Below are 16695 nucleotides of genomic sequence, written 5' to 3' on the forward strand. Positions count from 1 at the left end.
ACAGAATACTGTTTAGGAAAGCCCTGTGCAATCACACAAGTCTACAGTATATAAGAACTACAGAGATTGAGGTCCAAAACCAGCTAGTGCCTTTGCCTCATTCTCTTCCTCAGTGACTGAATCTAATAGAGTTTTTCTATATGTATTTTGTGTGTGTGTGTGTGTGTGTGTGTGTGTGTGTGTGTGTGTGTGTTTTCAAAGTGCTCTCAAATTTCCCTTTTTCCTTCCTAGGAATCCTCAATAAGTTTAATTGTGGGATAAGTGTAGACTTTATTATGCCTACTTTCCTTTGAAACCTTTCCAGAAAAGGGCAATTTTTTTCACTTGGGATCTATGCCTCACCCCAGAGTACTTCTGTCTTTATTCTCTATGAGTTCTTTAGAGAATTGTTTCTGTAGGTTTTAAATGGATCTGAATGTTTCCTGGTGTTTCTCATGTGGACCTTAGATACTTGCTGAGTTAATTGGTTTAACTAATGGATTTATTCAAGTTTGATGTTAATAAATTTTGTGCAACAAGGAAGTCTTCCTAAGAACATATAGAGAGCTTTAAAATGCTATATGATATTGAGCCTAATTTCTTTTTCATTCATATGGTTTCTGACTAGACATATGCTTTTCTTCCTAATTTTGCCAGATGAGTCTCAAGGACAACTAAATTCCATTTTAGTTGTTGTAATTCTATTAGACTTGAGTATGTTTAGTAATGCTCAATAAACATTGCCTATTGGTTGACCTATGGGGTGCAGAAAAATGGTGAAAAGAAGCATTTCTCTGGCAGAATATTGATAGAAAAATAGCAAACTTCAGCCGAAATTCGGTCACAACTGTTCACTAACTGGGAAATACCTTAACTCCTGTAAGCAACTGGTACAAGTTACTTGCAGGGTAATACTCGCACTGCATGGATGACTCTTATAATACTGTAATGTGCAATACTGTAAGTGAACAGCAGAACAACCATTCAATAATCCCACTACAAATGCTATGAACTCCACCTATCCAGCACATACATATACTATTTCCTTCATTATTTATCCAAAGTCACTTATATTTCAGATATTTTTCTGTTCATATTTAAATGTTCTAAGCATTTGTTGAAAAGGAAACAATACCATTAAAAAGGGATATTTAAGTACACAGAGGATATTCACTTCCATATCTTTCTATCACAGTCATGAGACCAAATCAGCCACAATGTGAAGGCCATAGTGTGACACTAAGAGGGAGAACCAACAAAGAAATACAACTACAAAGTTTTGTGTACTAGAAAGTAACTTTAAAAAGAACTGAGAAGAATCTAGGGTCTATCTGGATGTAGGTGAAGCCTTATGAGGAGGGATCAGTGGGGAAAGACACCTATGAAGGGAGAACCAAGTACACAGACCCCTTATAACAAATAAGACAAGATTTTTCATATACATAATTTAGACTCTAAACTTTGTGCATATATATGTATAATATACATATATTTGTGATACACATATTTCTAAGCTGTGAGCTTTATGTTTCCCTACTGCCCTTTAGTGTAGCAATGGTTCACGGGTGCATCCATGACACAATCAGATACTAGCTAGGTAGCTGAAAGTTATTAGTAAAATATTCAAAACCTTGAAGTTGAGCAATTACCAAATGTGAGACTTACAGAAAACCAACTGAAATAACCAGTTCCAGATTCAGGTCTTTTTGATGACCTGTTTGCCCTGAAAGTTTTGTGATGGTGGTAGCTAATAGCTCTGGTCTTTATTATGGTTGTCTCAGCTTACTGCCCTGAAGAGATGAAGGATACAAGAGGTGCTAATCCATGAAGCAAAAATTCCTGATGATTTACAACAGAACTAAGGGAGGAGCTGTTCTACCTTCTACTAGATTCTCTGAAAGTAATTTTCGTGATAAAGTGCCCAGATGTAGACAGAAACATTTAGCAGACACAATGCAATACTATAATCTGCTCTTAGCTTTGGTAGGAGCTAAGTTAGTATTCTGGCTCTATTCACTCACTCATGCATTCATTCAATCATTTATTCATTGTTGATGAAGCCAGGGTCTCAGAAAGCTCTAAAAAGATGTGGACAAATAATATAACCTCAATTCTGTAGTTAAGCATAATCATAAGCCATCTCTGCTGGATACCAATAGAAAAATCTATACTTGGTTTATATGGAATTTTACATTTAAACAATATCTGGTCGCAAAAGAAAAACCAAGAGAAATTTAGTTCTGTGACTTCTCAGGAAGATAAACACATCTAGAAACGTTTACAGATGTCTGACTTTATATGCTAATTTGAAGAGAGCTCACTGAAAAGCCTTCCCCACACCCTTCCACTATCACCAGTAAAAATGACTGTCCTTTCTTACAAATGCAGTGCTTCTCACTTGAAGGAGAAAAAGAATATGTTCAGATGTCACGTTTCCTATCATGCTCTTTCTTCTTTTCTTTCTCTCCTTCATGAAAACAGAAAAAAATATCAGTGTTCACAAGGTTTATGACAGCACACTCTGCAGCTGGGCACAAAGCAAGGCTCCTTGTTTCCTGTACAACAGCACAACCTAGCGGAAGAAAGAGCACTGCCCTTCGAGGCCAAGAGAAGCTGGCTGGTCAATTTTATCAGCTGCAAGTCTGCTCATTTCAGATAGTGGCAAAAGGTGAAGAACACTTGTACCATAATTTTTGAACAATTGTTATAAAAATTATCTATAATATGTTTGGAAAATATAGACTTTAAAAGCTAGTGACTGAGTACTCGAATGCATATTTCTGAAGTATAATTTCTGTGATCTTAATTTTAAAATCATGTGTAAGTAAAAGCAAGCATAACCCACAAAACACTCACTCACAGTAGTTTTATGCTGAACATCACCTCTTCTAATCTCGTAGAAACTGGATGTATTTGGAAGCTATTCCAGGTCTCCAATCCCCCTGAGTGGTTGGATCTCAACGACCCCACACTCAGCCTATCCCACACTCAGCCTATCCGTGTGTGTGTGTGTGTGTGTGTGTGTGTGTGTGTGTGTGTGTGTAAGAATAGTGTAGATAGGTATGTAGACAGGAAATAAAGGCAAATGGGGAAAAACAGTCCAAAGAAATGGATCTAGGAATCTGAAATGAGAAACATTGCATACAGATCAAACACATAATATAGTATCCGCATTTAGTAGCAATTTAGAACTGAAAGGATATTGTATTACTTACATATGTTAACATTAGTGTCCCTTGAACAATAAGTCAGGTCTTCCCAAAGATCCACCTCAGTTCTCTTTCAAAGCCTGAATTTCAGAATCATTCTCTCAAGGAAAGCCTCAGTTGTTCTTTGTGATGGTTTGATTTCTTTCACAGCTTCTGTTAATGCACTGAACAGGCTCATTGAACACTTCTCATGGAGGCTAAGTTTTAAGCAAGTTTGAAAAATATATATATTTTAAATTGAACATGTAAACAGGTAAGAAGAAAAATGACCCCATGAGAAGCCATGAAGTTTTCTTTCTAAAAAGAGTGTGGAGGGGACTTCATCCCCCCTTCTTCTTCTTCATGGGACATGCTACGGCAAGAATTAAATGTAATTTAGCCAGACAAACTCATCTCCATACTATGCTACTGTGTTCAGGACAGATTTGGGGATGGTTAAACATGTAAATCACACGAATCTGAAACATTTTCCTTTCTTTCTTTTTTAACACCTCTTTAGATGGCATCTTGATCGCGTGTGCCCTGTGAACACAGAAGGCCTATAGGTCAACCCTGAAATTATAGCTAAACCTCAACTCCTGAGGTCCAGAGGCTGTTTATATCAGCGAGAATTTATGATGTCTACACCCTAAGTCCCCGGCCTCTCTTTTACATTGACTTCTTTACAATTTGCTGCTTTATTTTATGGTGGTCCCTTGCCCTCTATAAATATATCACAGTTACTTAACCCCAGATCCCACCTCCGACTCCAGGACTTCAGAAAGAATCTATTTGTTACTTATTCTGCTACTGGGTGTTTCATAATCCTCCACATTAGCAGCTATTATTTTATATCAGCTAACATTTTGCAAATTCCCATCACCACCCGACAGCTAGTCCTCTAACTACTTAATAGGACTGCTCTTAGAACTGTTGTTTAGAGCTTACACTGAGGCAGGAGATTTTCTTTAAATTCACACAATAATTGAACTATTTTTCCATTGACTATCTATTCATAGAAAAATGAATACTTTTAACTGCAAAAATTACATTTCAGCAAGCTTAATTGCCTTATGTTACTTTAAATATAAGAAGTTATAAAAACATGACCTAATCTTATATACAATATGTCACTGAGTAATTAAAGTTTTCTGCGGGTTAGATCCTAATAATTATCTTGTTTTGACTAAAATCCTTATTCCAGCTCCCCTAAATAAAGCTGGAAAATAATAAGGGATTACAGTTTTGCAAAAGCTATTGTCTGATATTAAAACTGTTAAGAAAATATGAGGAGATATTATGCAAATTCTGACCTAATCCCAGCAACATTCTGCTAGGTAATTGTATTTTTTCTTTAAAGGAGGACAGACCCTACAATAATTATGCCTTGTTAGTGTCTGCATTGCTACATTTTTGATTTATGTATTTTTCTGGGAGTTGACAGATAAGCAAGAAAAATTGACATATTATAAACTAATAAAAATAAATAATATCAGAATGTGCCTAGCAGCAGTGTGCATTGGGAGGGTAAATCAAGACATTAATCACAGAAATTTTTAAGCAAAATATATTTTGCACTAAAATTTTTAAATGACATATATCAAAAATAGCTCAATATTTGAATTGCTATGTGTGTTACAAAGGTTGTGACTGCTAAGCTACTCCACTATATACAGCATAAAAATGCCATATTTTGTCCTTATCTTGCTTAGCTATTTGTAAGCAGCCATGTTACTTTGACTCTTCCTTACATATAGCAAGATATAACATTATTTTCAGATTTGGTATTTTAGTTTTTCTCCAAAAATAAATATTTCTTAAGAGAAAGTTTGGGTAGTGGAATCTTTGCAGTGTTTTTATAAAAAAAGAAAAATCATATTCCTTAAAATGCTGCCAAATGAAAGTTTTCTGTTATTTTATATTCAATGCTTGGCAAAAATAAAAATTTAAGTCCCATGCAATCACTCTTGCTAAAAGCATGACCCCCTGCACCTCAGGCTAGACAAGGGACAAAGGGATGATACATCTGTGAGCAAAGGCTTTTGTCAAATGTATGGTTGGCGCTTTAGTGCAAGAAAAGGCAAAGCGTTGGAGCTGGAGATGTTGCCTGTCCTTCCAGATGGTGCATTGTGGCCTCAAATTGCACTACTTCCAGGCATTTCCTTAACTCTGACCAGATCTGCACAAGCAAATGCCTCATGAGTAGTCAGTCCAGTAATAGGTGTGATGGGATCTTGTCGCTTCATTTGTCAGAACAAAGTAAGCTGTTGTCTTAGTATTAAGATTGCAATTGTCTCTCTTCTTGAAGTAGACTGAATTTCAAAATCAAACTAAACAATCAAATTTTAGAAATGAAGGAAGATTATTCTCTAACGTTATATGGATGTGATCAACAAAACCCCGAAGCCATTTTTTCCACAAGAGTGCAGAAGGTAGAAGATAATATTTTGTGATGATTTGGCCATCAACCTAAAAGCTGAACCTTTTCAATTGTGTACAAATCAGGAAATCCATCCAGCCATCACTCAGTTAATGGGATCTACAACTATAGCCAATTATAGTGTAGGATTTCTTTCATCAGAATGAACAGTTCTATATTGCTGCTGTGTTGAAGTTATTATTTTAGCATCCATAAGATGCCAGAGCCCAAGAAATTGCTTTCATACAATTTGTGTTCATGATCAGAAGGGCTCAAAACACTAATTTTGTTCTTTAACTTCTGTACTAACATCTCTTTTCAAATATGCAGGCAAAACCAGTCCACACACTCATGAAGCAAGTATGGTATTTGAAGAATATTACTATGACAGAAGTGACATATTGAATTCATACAAAAGTTAAATGTAGAGAAATAATAAACAGACACAAGCAGTTTAGCTGAAACTGAAAGAGAAGCCTCTGTTCATCTCTTCTCTCATGTAGCACCCAATAACGATGGCAAGTGTAGCAAAGTCACACAAAACTCCATGATCAGCTTTCACATCCAGCAATGATGTGGCACCCAACTCTTCTAAATATAGAGCAAGCAACATTGTGATGTTCCCTGCACATTCACACACATAGAAACATGCTCATAATCCACAAAAAGGATGTACATCCATGTATGTTTCTATGTATATACATGTACAAAATATATGATAGTTTGAATAAATATGTCAGCACAAGAATATATCAATGGTATGTATATGTATGCTTATGAATGGTAGGTCTGAAGATATATACTGTTTTGAGGCATGCACTGTGGTAGAGAAAGACTCTTACTGGTAAACATATGTTATAGTTCTAGCAGATATATATACATCTTTATCTTAAATTTAAATAGTCTATAGAGCCTCAAATATTAGTTAACATCAAATACAAGTTCTTTTGGATTTTATTATTAAAGTCAAGTTGACCACTAATCACTTTTCAAATGCAAGCTTTTGATAAACGGGATATACTCTGCTTTAAGGACATGATGAGATTCTGAGATTAGAAGTACATATGTTCAGTGGGCAAAGTTAAGAACATAAACGCAGAAACTGAAGACTGGGGCAGTCATTTTCATAAGCATACTCACCACTATCTTTGAACACTTACTGTAGCCTGAGGTCTTATTTCACTTGATAGTTCCAAATACTTTGGGGACAGATGTTAAAACCCCTGTACTACAAGAGATTATCATTGATAATGTCCCCTGACTTTTTACAAAGTATAGAGAATTTCAAAATATTTTTGTTAAATTCTTCAATTAAAGGTCTTTAGATTAAAAACACAAGATATTATGTTATTATGCTAGGTTTATTTTTAAGAATATATCAAAAGTTCATGTTTGTTTAGTAAAACTTGGAATTAAAAAAAAAAAAAAAAGAGGGAAAGATGCAGAAGCAGAGACTGTCACTGTGGATAGAATAGAGACCACACAGTACCTTAGGACAGAACTTAGCAGATTCCTTGCTCAGCATCTCTTGATGCTCTCTCCACAATTACTCCTTTCCATTCCAAAGGGCTCTTTGGTGTCCTGTCTCAACATTAATTTGCACCTTACTTAACGTTCTTTAATACTTTCTCCTGTACTCTGTGTTACTGTAATTCAGTCTCCCTGACGCATGAGCCAACTGTACAAATCTTCTCAAAAACCAAGTGTGTCCATTACCTCTGAACACCTGTGACTGCTACATGATTAGTACAGGATAAGCCTGTTAGAAACGTTCAAATTTTTGCTGAAATGGAATTTCCTAGGAGAGCCCACAGCTATGATAGTTGCTGGGGCTGACAATGAAATCTTAATATGTCTATCTAAGCCTCCCTTGATGAAGGCTGGTACACATTTCTTATTAGATTTTTATTATTTTGTAATCAGTCTTCAGATTTATTCACTTAGAGATGAAAACATATCCCACATTAATAAACTCAGGCACCAACCCAAGTAGTAGAAACAAGGAAATCAAAGAGTTCACACTTGCAAAGAAGTATCTTGGCTGGAGAGATGATGGCTCAGTGGTTAGGGGCACTGACTGCTCTTCCAGAGGTCCTAAGGTCAAATCCCAGCAACCACATGGTGACTCACAACCATCTGTAATGGGGTGTGATGCCCTCTTCTGGTGTGTCTGAAACAGCTACAGTATATCCATATACATAAAATAAATATGCAAAGAAGTGTCTGTCATTTGAAAAACCATAAAACAAGTTTATGTCCTTAACTGATTTTTAGAAGAGTAACAAACTCAAAGGAATGATTTCAATTACATGCTATTTATACTTGGAATTGGAACAAATCTGTAGACAATAGCTATGGAGCAGAGAAATATTTTCAGATTTGTCTACATTTGAGACTATTTTGGAAGCCAAAATAATGTCTCTCTTTTAAATGATAAATTCTAGAAAATATGTAAGTTGAGATCTATTTATCTAAAAGTTCAAATTCCAAAGTTCTTGACTTTATATCAATATGGCAAGAAAACTTCTGGTATGAATTGTGATGGAATGAGTTGATATTTATTTCATTATTTTGTTGATCTGCAATGTCACTTACAAAATGTATATTTTCTAGATATGACACCTACATGGCTGCCTAAGTAAGGTCTGCACAATGACAAAGCCAGGGGACATGGCACAACGATTGGAGGATATCATCTATGGACAGACCCCTAGACGAAGAGCTGCACACATTTAAGGACTCCTAAGAATAACTCGAGGCCATAAATTTAATAGGAAATTCATGGAGTATGGGAGGAGTTGTCAGAAGAAGATAGAACTAGAAAATTATTTTCATTCAGGAGTCAAATACAAAATTCTCAAAAAATAAGGATTAAAAAATAATAACTCTGACAATATTAGATTATATCTGCTGAGCAGTATAGCCATTTCCCACCAAAGCTTTTGAGCACTTGAAATCTGAATAGTTTTAATTGAGATGTACTATGGGAAATTTATATCAGGCTTCAAAGACAACATGAAAGAAAGAATAATAAGAACTATTTCAATGACCAAATATATGTTGAAATATTAATAAACTGAAATGTATTATTAAAATTTATTTTGTCTTCCTTGGCTTTGGTTTTTCAATGTGACTATTACAAAACGTAAAAACATATCTGTCAAATGTGAATAACATTGTAGTTCCAGTGAGCAGCAACTGTCTTCAGAAATATCTGGTGAATATTAAGCACTCAAAACACTTTGGGATCAATAATTTGAGTAGTTGTGATAAATTATAATATTCTAATGTTTAAATTTTAATTCTGGGTTCTATAAACACCACTGAATAATTCTGTCTGGATGATGATATTTGGAAACAAAACAAATGAGACTGAAAAAATTAACTTTAGTTAAAGAACATGCCAATTTTCTTATTTTAACAATATTGAGGGACTAAATATAGGAAAACAGAAGGAAAGGGAAAATGTAAAATCAGAGCACAAAGAAATCTACTAGGGGTTAAAACTCAGTGACTTATTGAAGCTTATTATTCATGTTCAATTTCTGAATTAAAAGATTTTTGAATGACAAACATTGGTAATTGCTGATGTCATACAACATATAATAATTTGGGTAAAATTATTTCTGCATGCTCTAAAAATATGGAGCAAGAATCCTTTTATATACTTTATATATTACGTATGTAAATATATTTTATATTTATATATAAATATAAAATTTAGGGATATGAACATGGGTAACAGACTCTTAACTGAAGTCACGATTGATGCAATGCACCAGAGCATGAAAACCTTCCATTAGGTTCTCTTGCAGACAGGCCAGAGCACTCGGATTTGGTACTTCCTACAGGAAAGCATTTATTACTTTTGAATGGTTACAGTAAGCTATACCATTCTTTAGATTCTACTTGATTCTAGGTACTTTCAGTTTAAGGCAGGTTTAATGCACATTGTGCTTGCTCCTGTACCTAATATAAAACCATAGGAGTTAGAGATAATCTCTTAAAAACATCTTAGTTGAGTGCATTATTATTTTTAATTCTTATTCTAAATTAAAATAGGATTTCTATAACTTATCAGTTATTAATTCTGAGATTAACCACTGGCCCAACATGCTATAAAAGTGATATAATTCTATTATACTCATGGATATATCATATCCATTAAATGTAAATTTCAAAAATGATCCTGATTTTAGGACTGAGACTTGCAGATAATATGGCCCTCCTATCTTGAGCTATAGCCTTTCTTTTCTTTTCTTTTCTTTTCTTTTCTTTTCTTTTCTTTTCTTTTCTTTTCTTTTCTTTTCTTTTCTTTTCCTTTCCTTTCTTTTCTTTTCTTTCTTTTCTTTTTTCTTGTCTTTTCTCTTCTCTTCTCTTCTTTTCTTTCTCTCTCTCTTTTCTTCCTTCTTTTATTCCTCCTTTCCTTCCTTCCTTCTTCCCTTCCTTCCTTCTTTCCTTCCTTCCTTCCTTCCTTCCTTCCTTCCTTCCTTCCTTCCTTCCTTCCTTCTTTCCTTCTTTCCTTCCTTCTTTTATTCTTTTTCTACCAAAAATGAAGACCTATGTCTTATTTAAGTTTTATGATCTTTTCCTATTTTACTCAACTGGGTTTCCCATTTTCAATATCTTCTCACATTCAGCCTAATCTTCAAAAGACATGTCATTATGTTATATTTTTGATGTGCATTGTGAAAGCATAGTATTTGTACTGTAGTGTTCATTCTAAAATACATATTCTTGTGACAGCCCATAATATCCTTGAAACAGCCATTACTATCTGTCAAATAAATAATGCGCATTTTAAAGATGGTCTTTATGTGGGATGGCTCTCCTGCATTTTCATGAGGCAGATTTTTCTTTTATTCTTTAGGAAAGAAAATCACACAAAGGAAATGAACATGCAGAAAAATATGTTAAGGTCGAAGCGACATAAAGCTGGAGCTCTGTGGACCTTTTGGCATCTTGCTCTTTTTACAGCTCCCCCATTTTAACCATAACATTTTGTGAAAAGATGGGAAGACTAGATTTTCTTCTCTGAGCTTGTGAATGTGGACACTTGAAAATGCATGTCTTAGATTTCTTAATTTTGTAATATCAGTCAAATTTTGCATATTGACACATAATATGTGATAGTGACACATATTTATTTAAAAATTGTAGTTTAATTGACAAAGTTACAACAAGAAGTATATCTTAGAGGCCAGCAAACAAAATGTTCTGTCCTTGTCTGAAAGTGAAGATTTATCTGTGTTCTGCTTGACAAGAGCAGATTTGGGTGCACTAATCTTCCAGCAATTTTACCTGAGTTTAAGGATACAAATCCTTAAGTCTCTTTCCTACAGTGATGTCATAGCAGTGGCTATACTGGCTATGAAAAATGAGAAGAATTCAAACATTTTTTTAAATACCTGAAACTTAGCATTAGCTTTAAAGTCATCAAAGATACTTGAAATAATTTAACAATCACATCTAATGTTTATAAGATAAGTGCCTCTATGGAATAGGACTTAGTACCATGCTGGTCCTATCAGTGGGACAAAGTTCAAAGGCTTAGATTCAAATCAAGATTGCTCACATATAGAATATCCTGCCTCCCTCAATGGTCTGTAAACAGACAGGACTTACTTTGCTCCAGGACTGTTTGGGGCAATCAGCTTTTAAAAGCTAAATAATGGCTGGAAATCATGCCTTACCATTTATATATAAAGTCAGTAGAACTGCTCAGTTAAAATTCAGTTTCTCTTTCACAATAACTACATGTCTGTACTACAGGGTCACAGGCAACTAGTGGCTATTATGAGGGTAACTGGGATTACTTAACATCTCATCCTTTGTCCAGAATACCCTCTTGGATATTCTTCCTCTATTCAGGTAATACAGACAATGGTAGTTCCCTTGGATTTTCATAAATCTATCCATGAGAATTAAGAGACTTTATGTTAACTTTAAGAGCAAATAGTAACATGCTATTACATGAAATGATAGGTAGATATACCATTTGACAATTTATTTTAAGCTCAAAGTTGGGATAGGTAAGGCAATTATACCACATTTGTCTACTATGATGATGATAATTCACAATCTTTAAAAACAATCAGCAAACTCTCTTTTTATACCCTAAATTTGCTACATCTTTTGTAATTTGATTATTTTCTATTCCACTATACAGATCTTTGTATATTTGTATAGAAAATATTGAAAAAAAATGAGATCAAACCATGGGATTTCAGTTAGTTGCCTCAATTCATAATATATTTTGATGAATTTTCTCTTCAGTTTGCATTAGTATTTTCAAAATTGGTAGACTCTGATGTTCCTTAGCCAGACCTGAAAACTCAGAAAGTGTTGTTGCCTTTACCTAGTTTGATGGAAATAATTGTTACTATTTTCATTTTTGGTTAGAGACTTTAGCTGTAACAATTTTGTATTTAATTCATAATGTCTTTGAAATTAAAATTAGCAGGCTAATTAGACAGGAAGTTATTTGCGACAGCATAACATGATGTAATTCATCTGTGTTCCACCCATCCATCCTTCCATCCATCCATCCTTCTATCCTCTACCCATCCACCCATCCATACATCCATCCATACATCCATCCATCCAACCTTTCATGTAGCAAAGTGGTTGACTGCCTAAAATAGAACATTCATTAATATCCTAGAGATGACATAAATAGATTAAAAAAAAAAAACAAAATGTCTCAAGAATGTTATACTTCTCTGAAAAAGAAAATTACCAATCAACTAATAATGTCAGTTTCTGGTAAGTGTTCCAACGATAGAGTGAACAGAGAAGGCAACAATAGAGGAATTATAACACACACACATATACAAACACACAACGCAAAACATGTGAGCAAAGAGGAAATTATAAGAAACAGCTGTTTGTGAAGAAGTGAGGTGACAGAGATGAGTGACATGAAGAACTTAAGAGACTGTAGTCAGTTTAACAAATTAAGAGAAAAATGAAGACTTGTTAGAGAAATGTAGAGAACATGGGGTGTAACTGAAATATATATTTCTCATGTTACAAAAATGTTTCAGGTCTAAATTAGCGTAAATGAAAAATGTGCAATATTCAACATATCACAAGTGTCAAGATCTATTTGAAATGCTAAATTCTTTTTATTTGAAATTAAGGGTGTAATTTGAAATTTATGTTAGCTTGATCTTAAGATAATTTGATTTCTTTTATTTATCTGCTTTTTTGTGTTTGTGTGTACATGTTCACAAATGTGTGTGGGAGCACACACTACTTTCATGGATGCCAGAAGAGAACATATGAGATAAATCATAGCTAGAGTTTCAGGATGTTGTGGGAGCTAAAGGGGGCATCTGGGAAGGAGGGGGAAGGGAAAGAGCCCATGTCAGGCCAGAGTTCCTCCTATGCTCTGGGCAGGCAGACGCAGGAGTGCTGAAGGAGTGCTTCCAGAAGCTTTCCACTTGGCAGGGGCTGGACATCTAAGCCACTAACCCCACTTGACGGTGGGGGGGTGGACAAGTGGCAGCCCCCAACTGGGGTGGGGGGACCGGGGTGACACCCTGTAGCCCTGGAGTTATGGGAGAAAGGGCAGAGGGAGAGAGGTTCCCACACAGGCAAGAGTCCTTAGTCTGGGCCTTGACTGGAGCACAGGAAGGCCTTGCATGGGGAGATCAGAAACAGCTCATTTAGAGAAAGCCTATCCCATCAACCAAGCACAGTGGGCCTTGCTGCACAGAGACAGTCTATGGTTTTAGAGCTTTATTGTAGAAAGGCAGGGAGAAAGAGGGAAGGTAAAAGAGAGAGACCAGCCATGGCCAAGAGGAGAGAAGGGGAAAAAGGAGAGAGAGAAGAAAGTCTAGAGTAAGAGAGAGAGAGCAAGAGGGAGAGAGAGTGAGAAGTTGAGAGGAGAGGATGAGGAGAGAGTAAGAGTAAGAGGGTGAAGTGGGGACAAGCAGTTATCTTGTCTGTTCCTAGGTAACTGGAAGGAGTCTAGCCTGAAGGTCAGAAGCTTGGGACATTGCCTATGTGACTACTAGCCATGCTTCTCCTGTGGGGCTGCAAAGGCAGTAACTTCTACAGGAGCCAGAGTCCAGGAGATATGAGGGAACTCCTTCCATCCCATGTAGGTGAATTATTACCACTGAGTCCCAGGGTTCAGACCTCAGCCCTACTGGAGACCAGACTGTTTGTGTATAGCACAATGCCCAACAGGTTGTCACTTTTGTTACATGGGTACTTTTATCTGAGCTCCAACCTCTATGACTGCACAGCAAGTGCTCTTAACTGATGAGTCATTTCTTCATCCTTGTTATATTTATTACATACGGAGAGTATGGAAAGCTGAGTGGGAAAATAGTTGTATTTCCACTGTGTTTAAAGGAGTCTTTACAGTTGCAGAACTATGACAAAGTTATCAGAGAATCTGAGATAAACCATGGCTAACCTCTACAAACTCTGCTTTTCTCTCCACATAAAATTGGAAGGTGCTGCCTAGGAGATGCTGAAAATCAGCATCAGTCTCCTATGTAATAATTCTCACATGGTAAATGTCATTGTGATCCTTCCTGTCCTTCCTTTTCTTCCCGTCTGAACAGGATGTAAACATTAGCTGGGTGACACTGATGATGGAGGAAATAAATATCTCCATAAAACTGAAACACACATCCTGTTTCATTATGCATTTAGTAGTTATATCATTCAGGATCATTTTCTTAATGATACAAGGGGAAATGTACATATGTATATATACACATATATCTAATCTTATAATGTATTTTGCAAAGGTTTAATTAATGGTATTAATGGATTTCCTATACAAATCATCCTAATCCTCATGAAAAAATGATAATATTAGAGATGATTTAACACATAAAGATCCTACCTAAATCTACTTAAGACCCATCAGAATCTTGTACAGGCCATTAGCTCATAATATACTTACAGTATACAATTCATGTACACCACATGTAAATTAAGTACTTCTTTATCTTGGAACAGGGGTAAAACTAATCAAGTGAACTTACTAAGCATGTCAAAACATGCATGTCTGATATGTTCCAAGTGAGAAGACCAGGCTTGCTTTTCACTAGTCGTCATTTTCATTGTTTGAAAATTCCTATGAAATTAATCTATATTCAGTTGAATAAAAGACAAACCTTGAAAACCCATAAGTTATGTTTTTATACAAATAAAATTATGATCAAAATTAAAAGCATAAGAGAAGTAATGTAACTATTATAAATATATATATAGAGAGAATGTTAGTTTGTACAGTTTTAAGATGTCGCCAGCAAAAGGCAATCAAATGAATAAAATAAAAGCAAAAAAAACCTGGGAAATTCTCTAGAGCATTTATTACATCTCCATACCTGACTGTGTTGCTCCTGCTTTGAGAGAATCTGTTCACATATCTATGGTAAATAAATGCTTTCTTATAAAATTTGTTATCCTGGAATCACATTAGGTCTCAAGATAGAAACAGGAAATAAGAAATTGAGAACTTTGTTCAATAGAATGCTCCTTTACATAACATTAAAACTGGGGACATCTGGCTAGGTCATGCAAATGTATTTTGCAAATCATAGTCTGGCTCCTGCTATGTTTACAGCAGCCCAAGGAGAGTTAATCAATAAATTAATATAATAGAATTATGTCTAGTCGGAGGTTTGTTCTGTGTTTGTGTGATTGACATCATTTTTCTCAGAATAGATTGAAATTCTAAGAAGTGATGCATTGTTTCTGACCAAGGTCTTTATTTTCTAGACAGAAAAGAGGATAATAGTTCTTTATTCAACTACTATAATTGATTTCAAATTAATAGTGACTGTTTCCCAAGTATATCCAAGAGACAAACATGGCAAGCTATTAAGTAATAATCAATTTTGTAATAAATAAAAAGTCTTTGGTATTAAATTAACCTATAACATCATTTAAATTATATAATAAAATAAGCTCTTTAAATTAGTTTATCTATCATACATGACTAATATGTTTCCAATTCTGTAGCTGGTTATTTACATGTATAATGTATAACATTTTAATGACCAAATATCATTATATTAGGATCAATAATACTTACCAATGAGGGGACACCATATTTCAAAGGATTAAATATTTACACCTTAACCAATATATTCAGTAAGTTTAGATTTTAGAAAATTTTTCAAAATTTATATCTTTAAAAACTGTTCATTTATCTTTGAAAAAACATTGAACTTGAATCACTATTCCTAGTTTTTAATTTTTGGATCTGCTACCCAGTAGCTCTGTGAGCTTGAGGAATTGAATCCAATTCAATTCAATACCCCTTCATTAAATATTAATGGGGCAGCCTCCTTTGTGCAGGGATGGGAAGGGAGGGGGGTGATGGAGGAGAGAACAAAAGATTAAAGAGGCTGGCAAGCAGAATAATTGATGTAATAAGAGCCTGAGACAGGGGAGATGTGATAAAGAGCACATATCTTTGGGCCCATCTTGGAGAAGAAAAGGAACAGGTCTTCATCAGAAATAACAATAAAACAAAACGTAAACCAAAGATATAGATGTTGAGGAAGAAAAAAAGCAAAGTAAGGTATCTCTTTGGAGAGTGTGATTGTTGTTTTTGGTGGTGTTTGTTGTGGTTGTGGTAGTGTGTGTTTGTGTGTGTATGTGTGTGTGTTCTGGGTAATGAAGGTCATAAGTCATGGACTACAATCAAATTGCTTAAAATGTTGAGATAGTAGAGAAGGCTGAATTTAGGAAAACTTACCAAGATGAACAAGGGCTTGTAACCTACTAAGAAATGTCATTTTTGGATCTGGTCAGAATCAATACGTTTTCCTGGTACTCTCCACAACATTAATGAAACTAATGGGAAAAGAATATAAGACAGTCTAAACGAAATTCTTATACTGGTATTGAAAAAACAAATGAGGAAATGGAAAAAAAGTGATGATGGTTTTTAATTACATAATGAGTAATGATATTTTCGTTAAGAGAATTTTAAATTAGCAAATCATTAGGTAGGTCTGACTTAAATTCAAATGAGAAAAATGTCTTGAAAGAAATGAAAGTGAATATCAAAATAACTATCATATCTCTCTCTCTCTCTCTCTCTCTCTCTCTCTCTCTCTCTCTCTCTCTCTC

The sequence above is a fragment of the Mus pahari genome, chromosome 4 (genome assembly GCF_900095145.1).
Source record: "Mus pahari chromosome 4, PAHARI_EIJ_v1.1, whole genome shotgun sequence".
Taxonomy (NCBI): domain Eukaryota; kingdom Metazoa; phylum Chordata; class Mammalia; order Rodentia; family Muridae; genus Mus; species Mus pahari.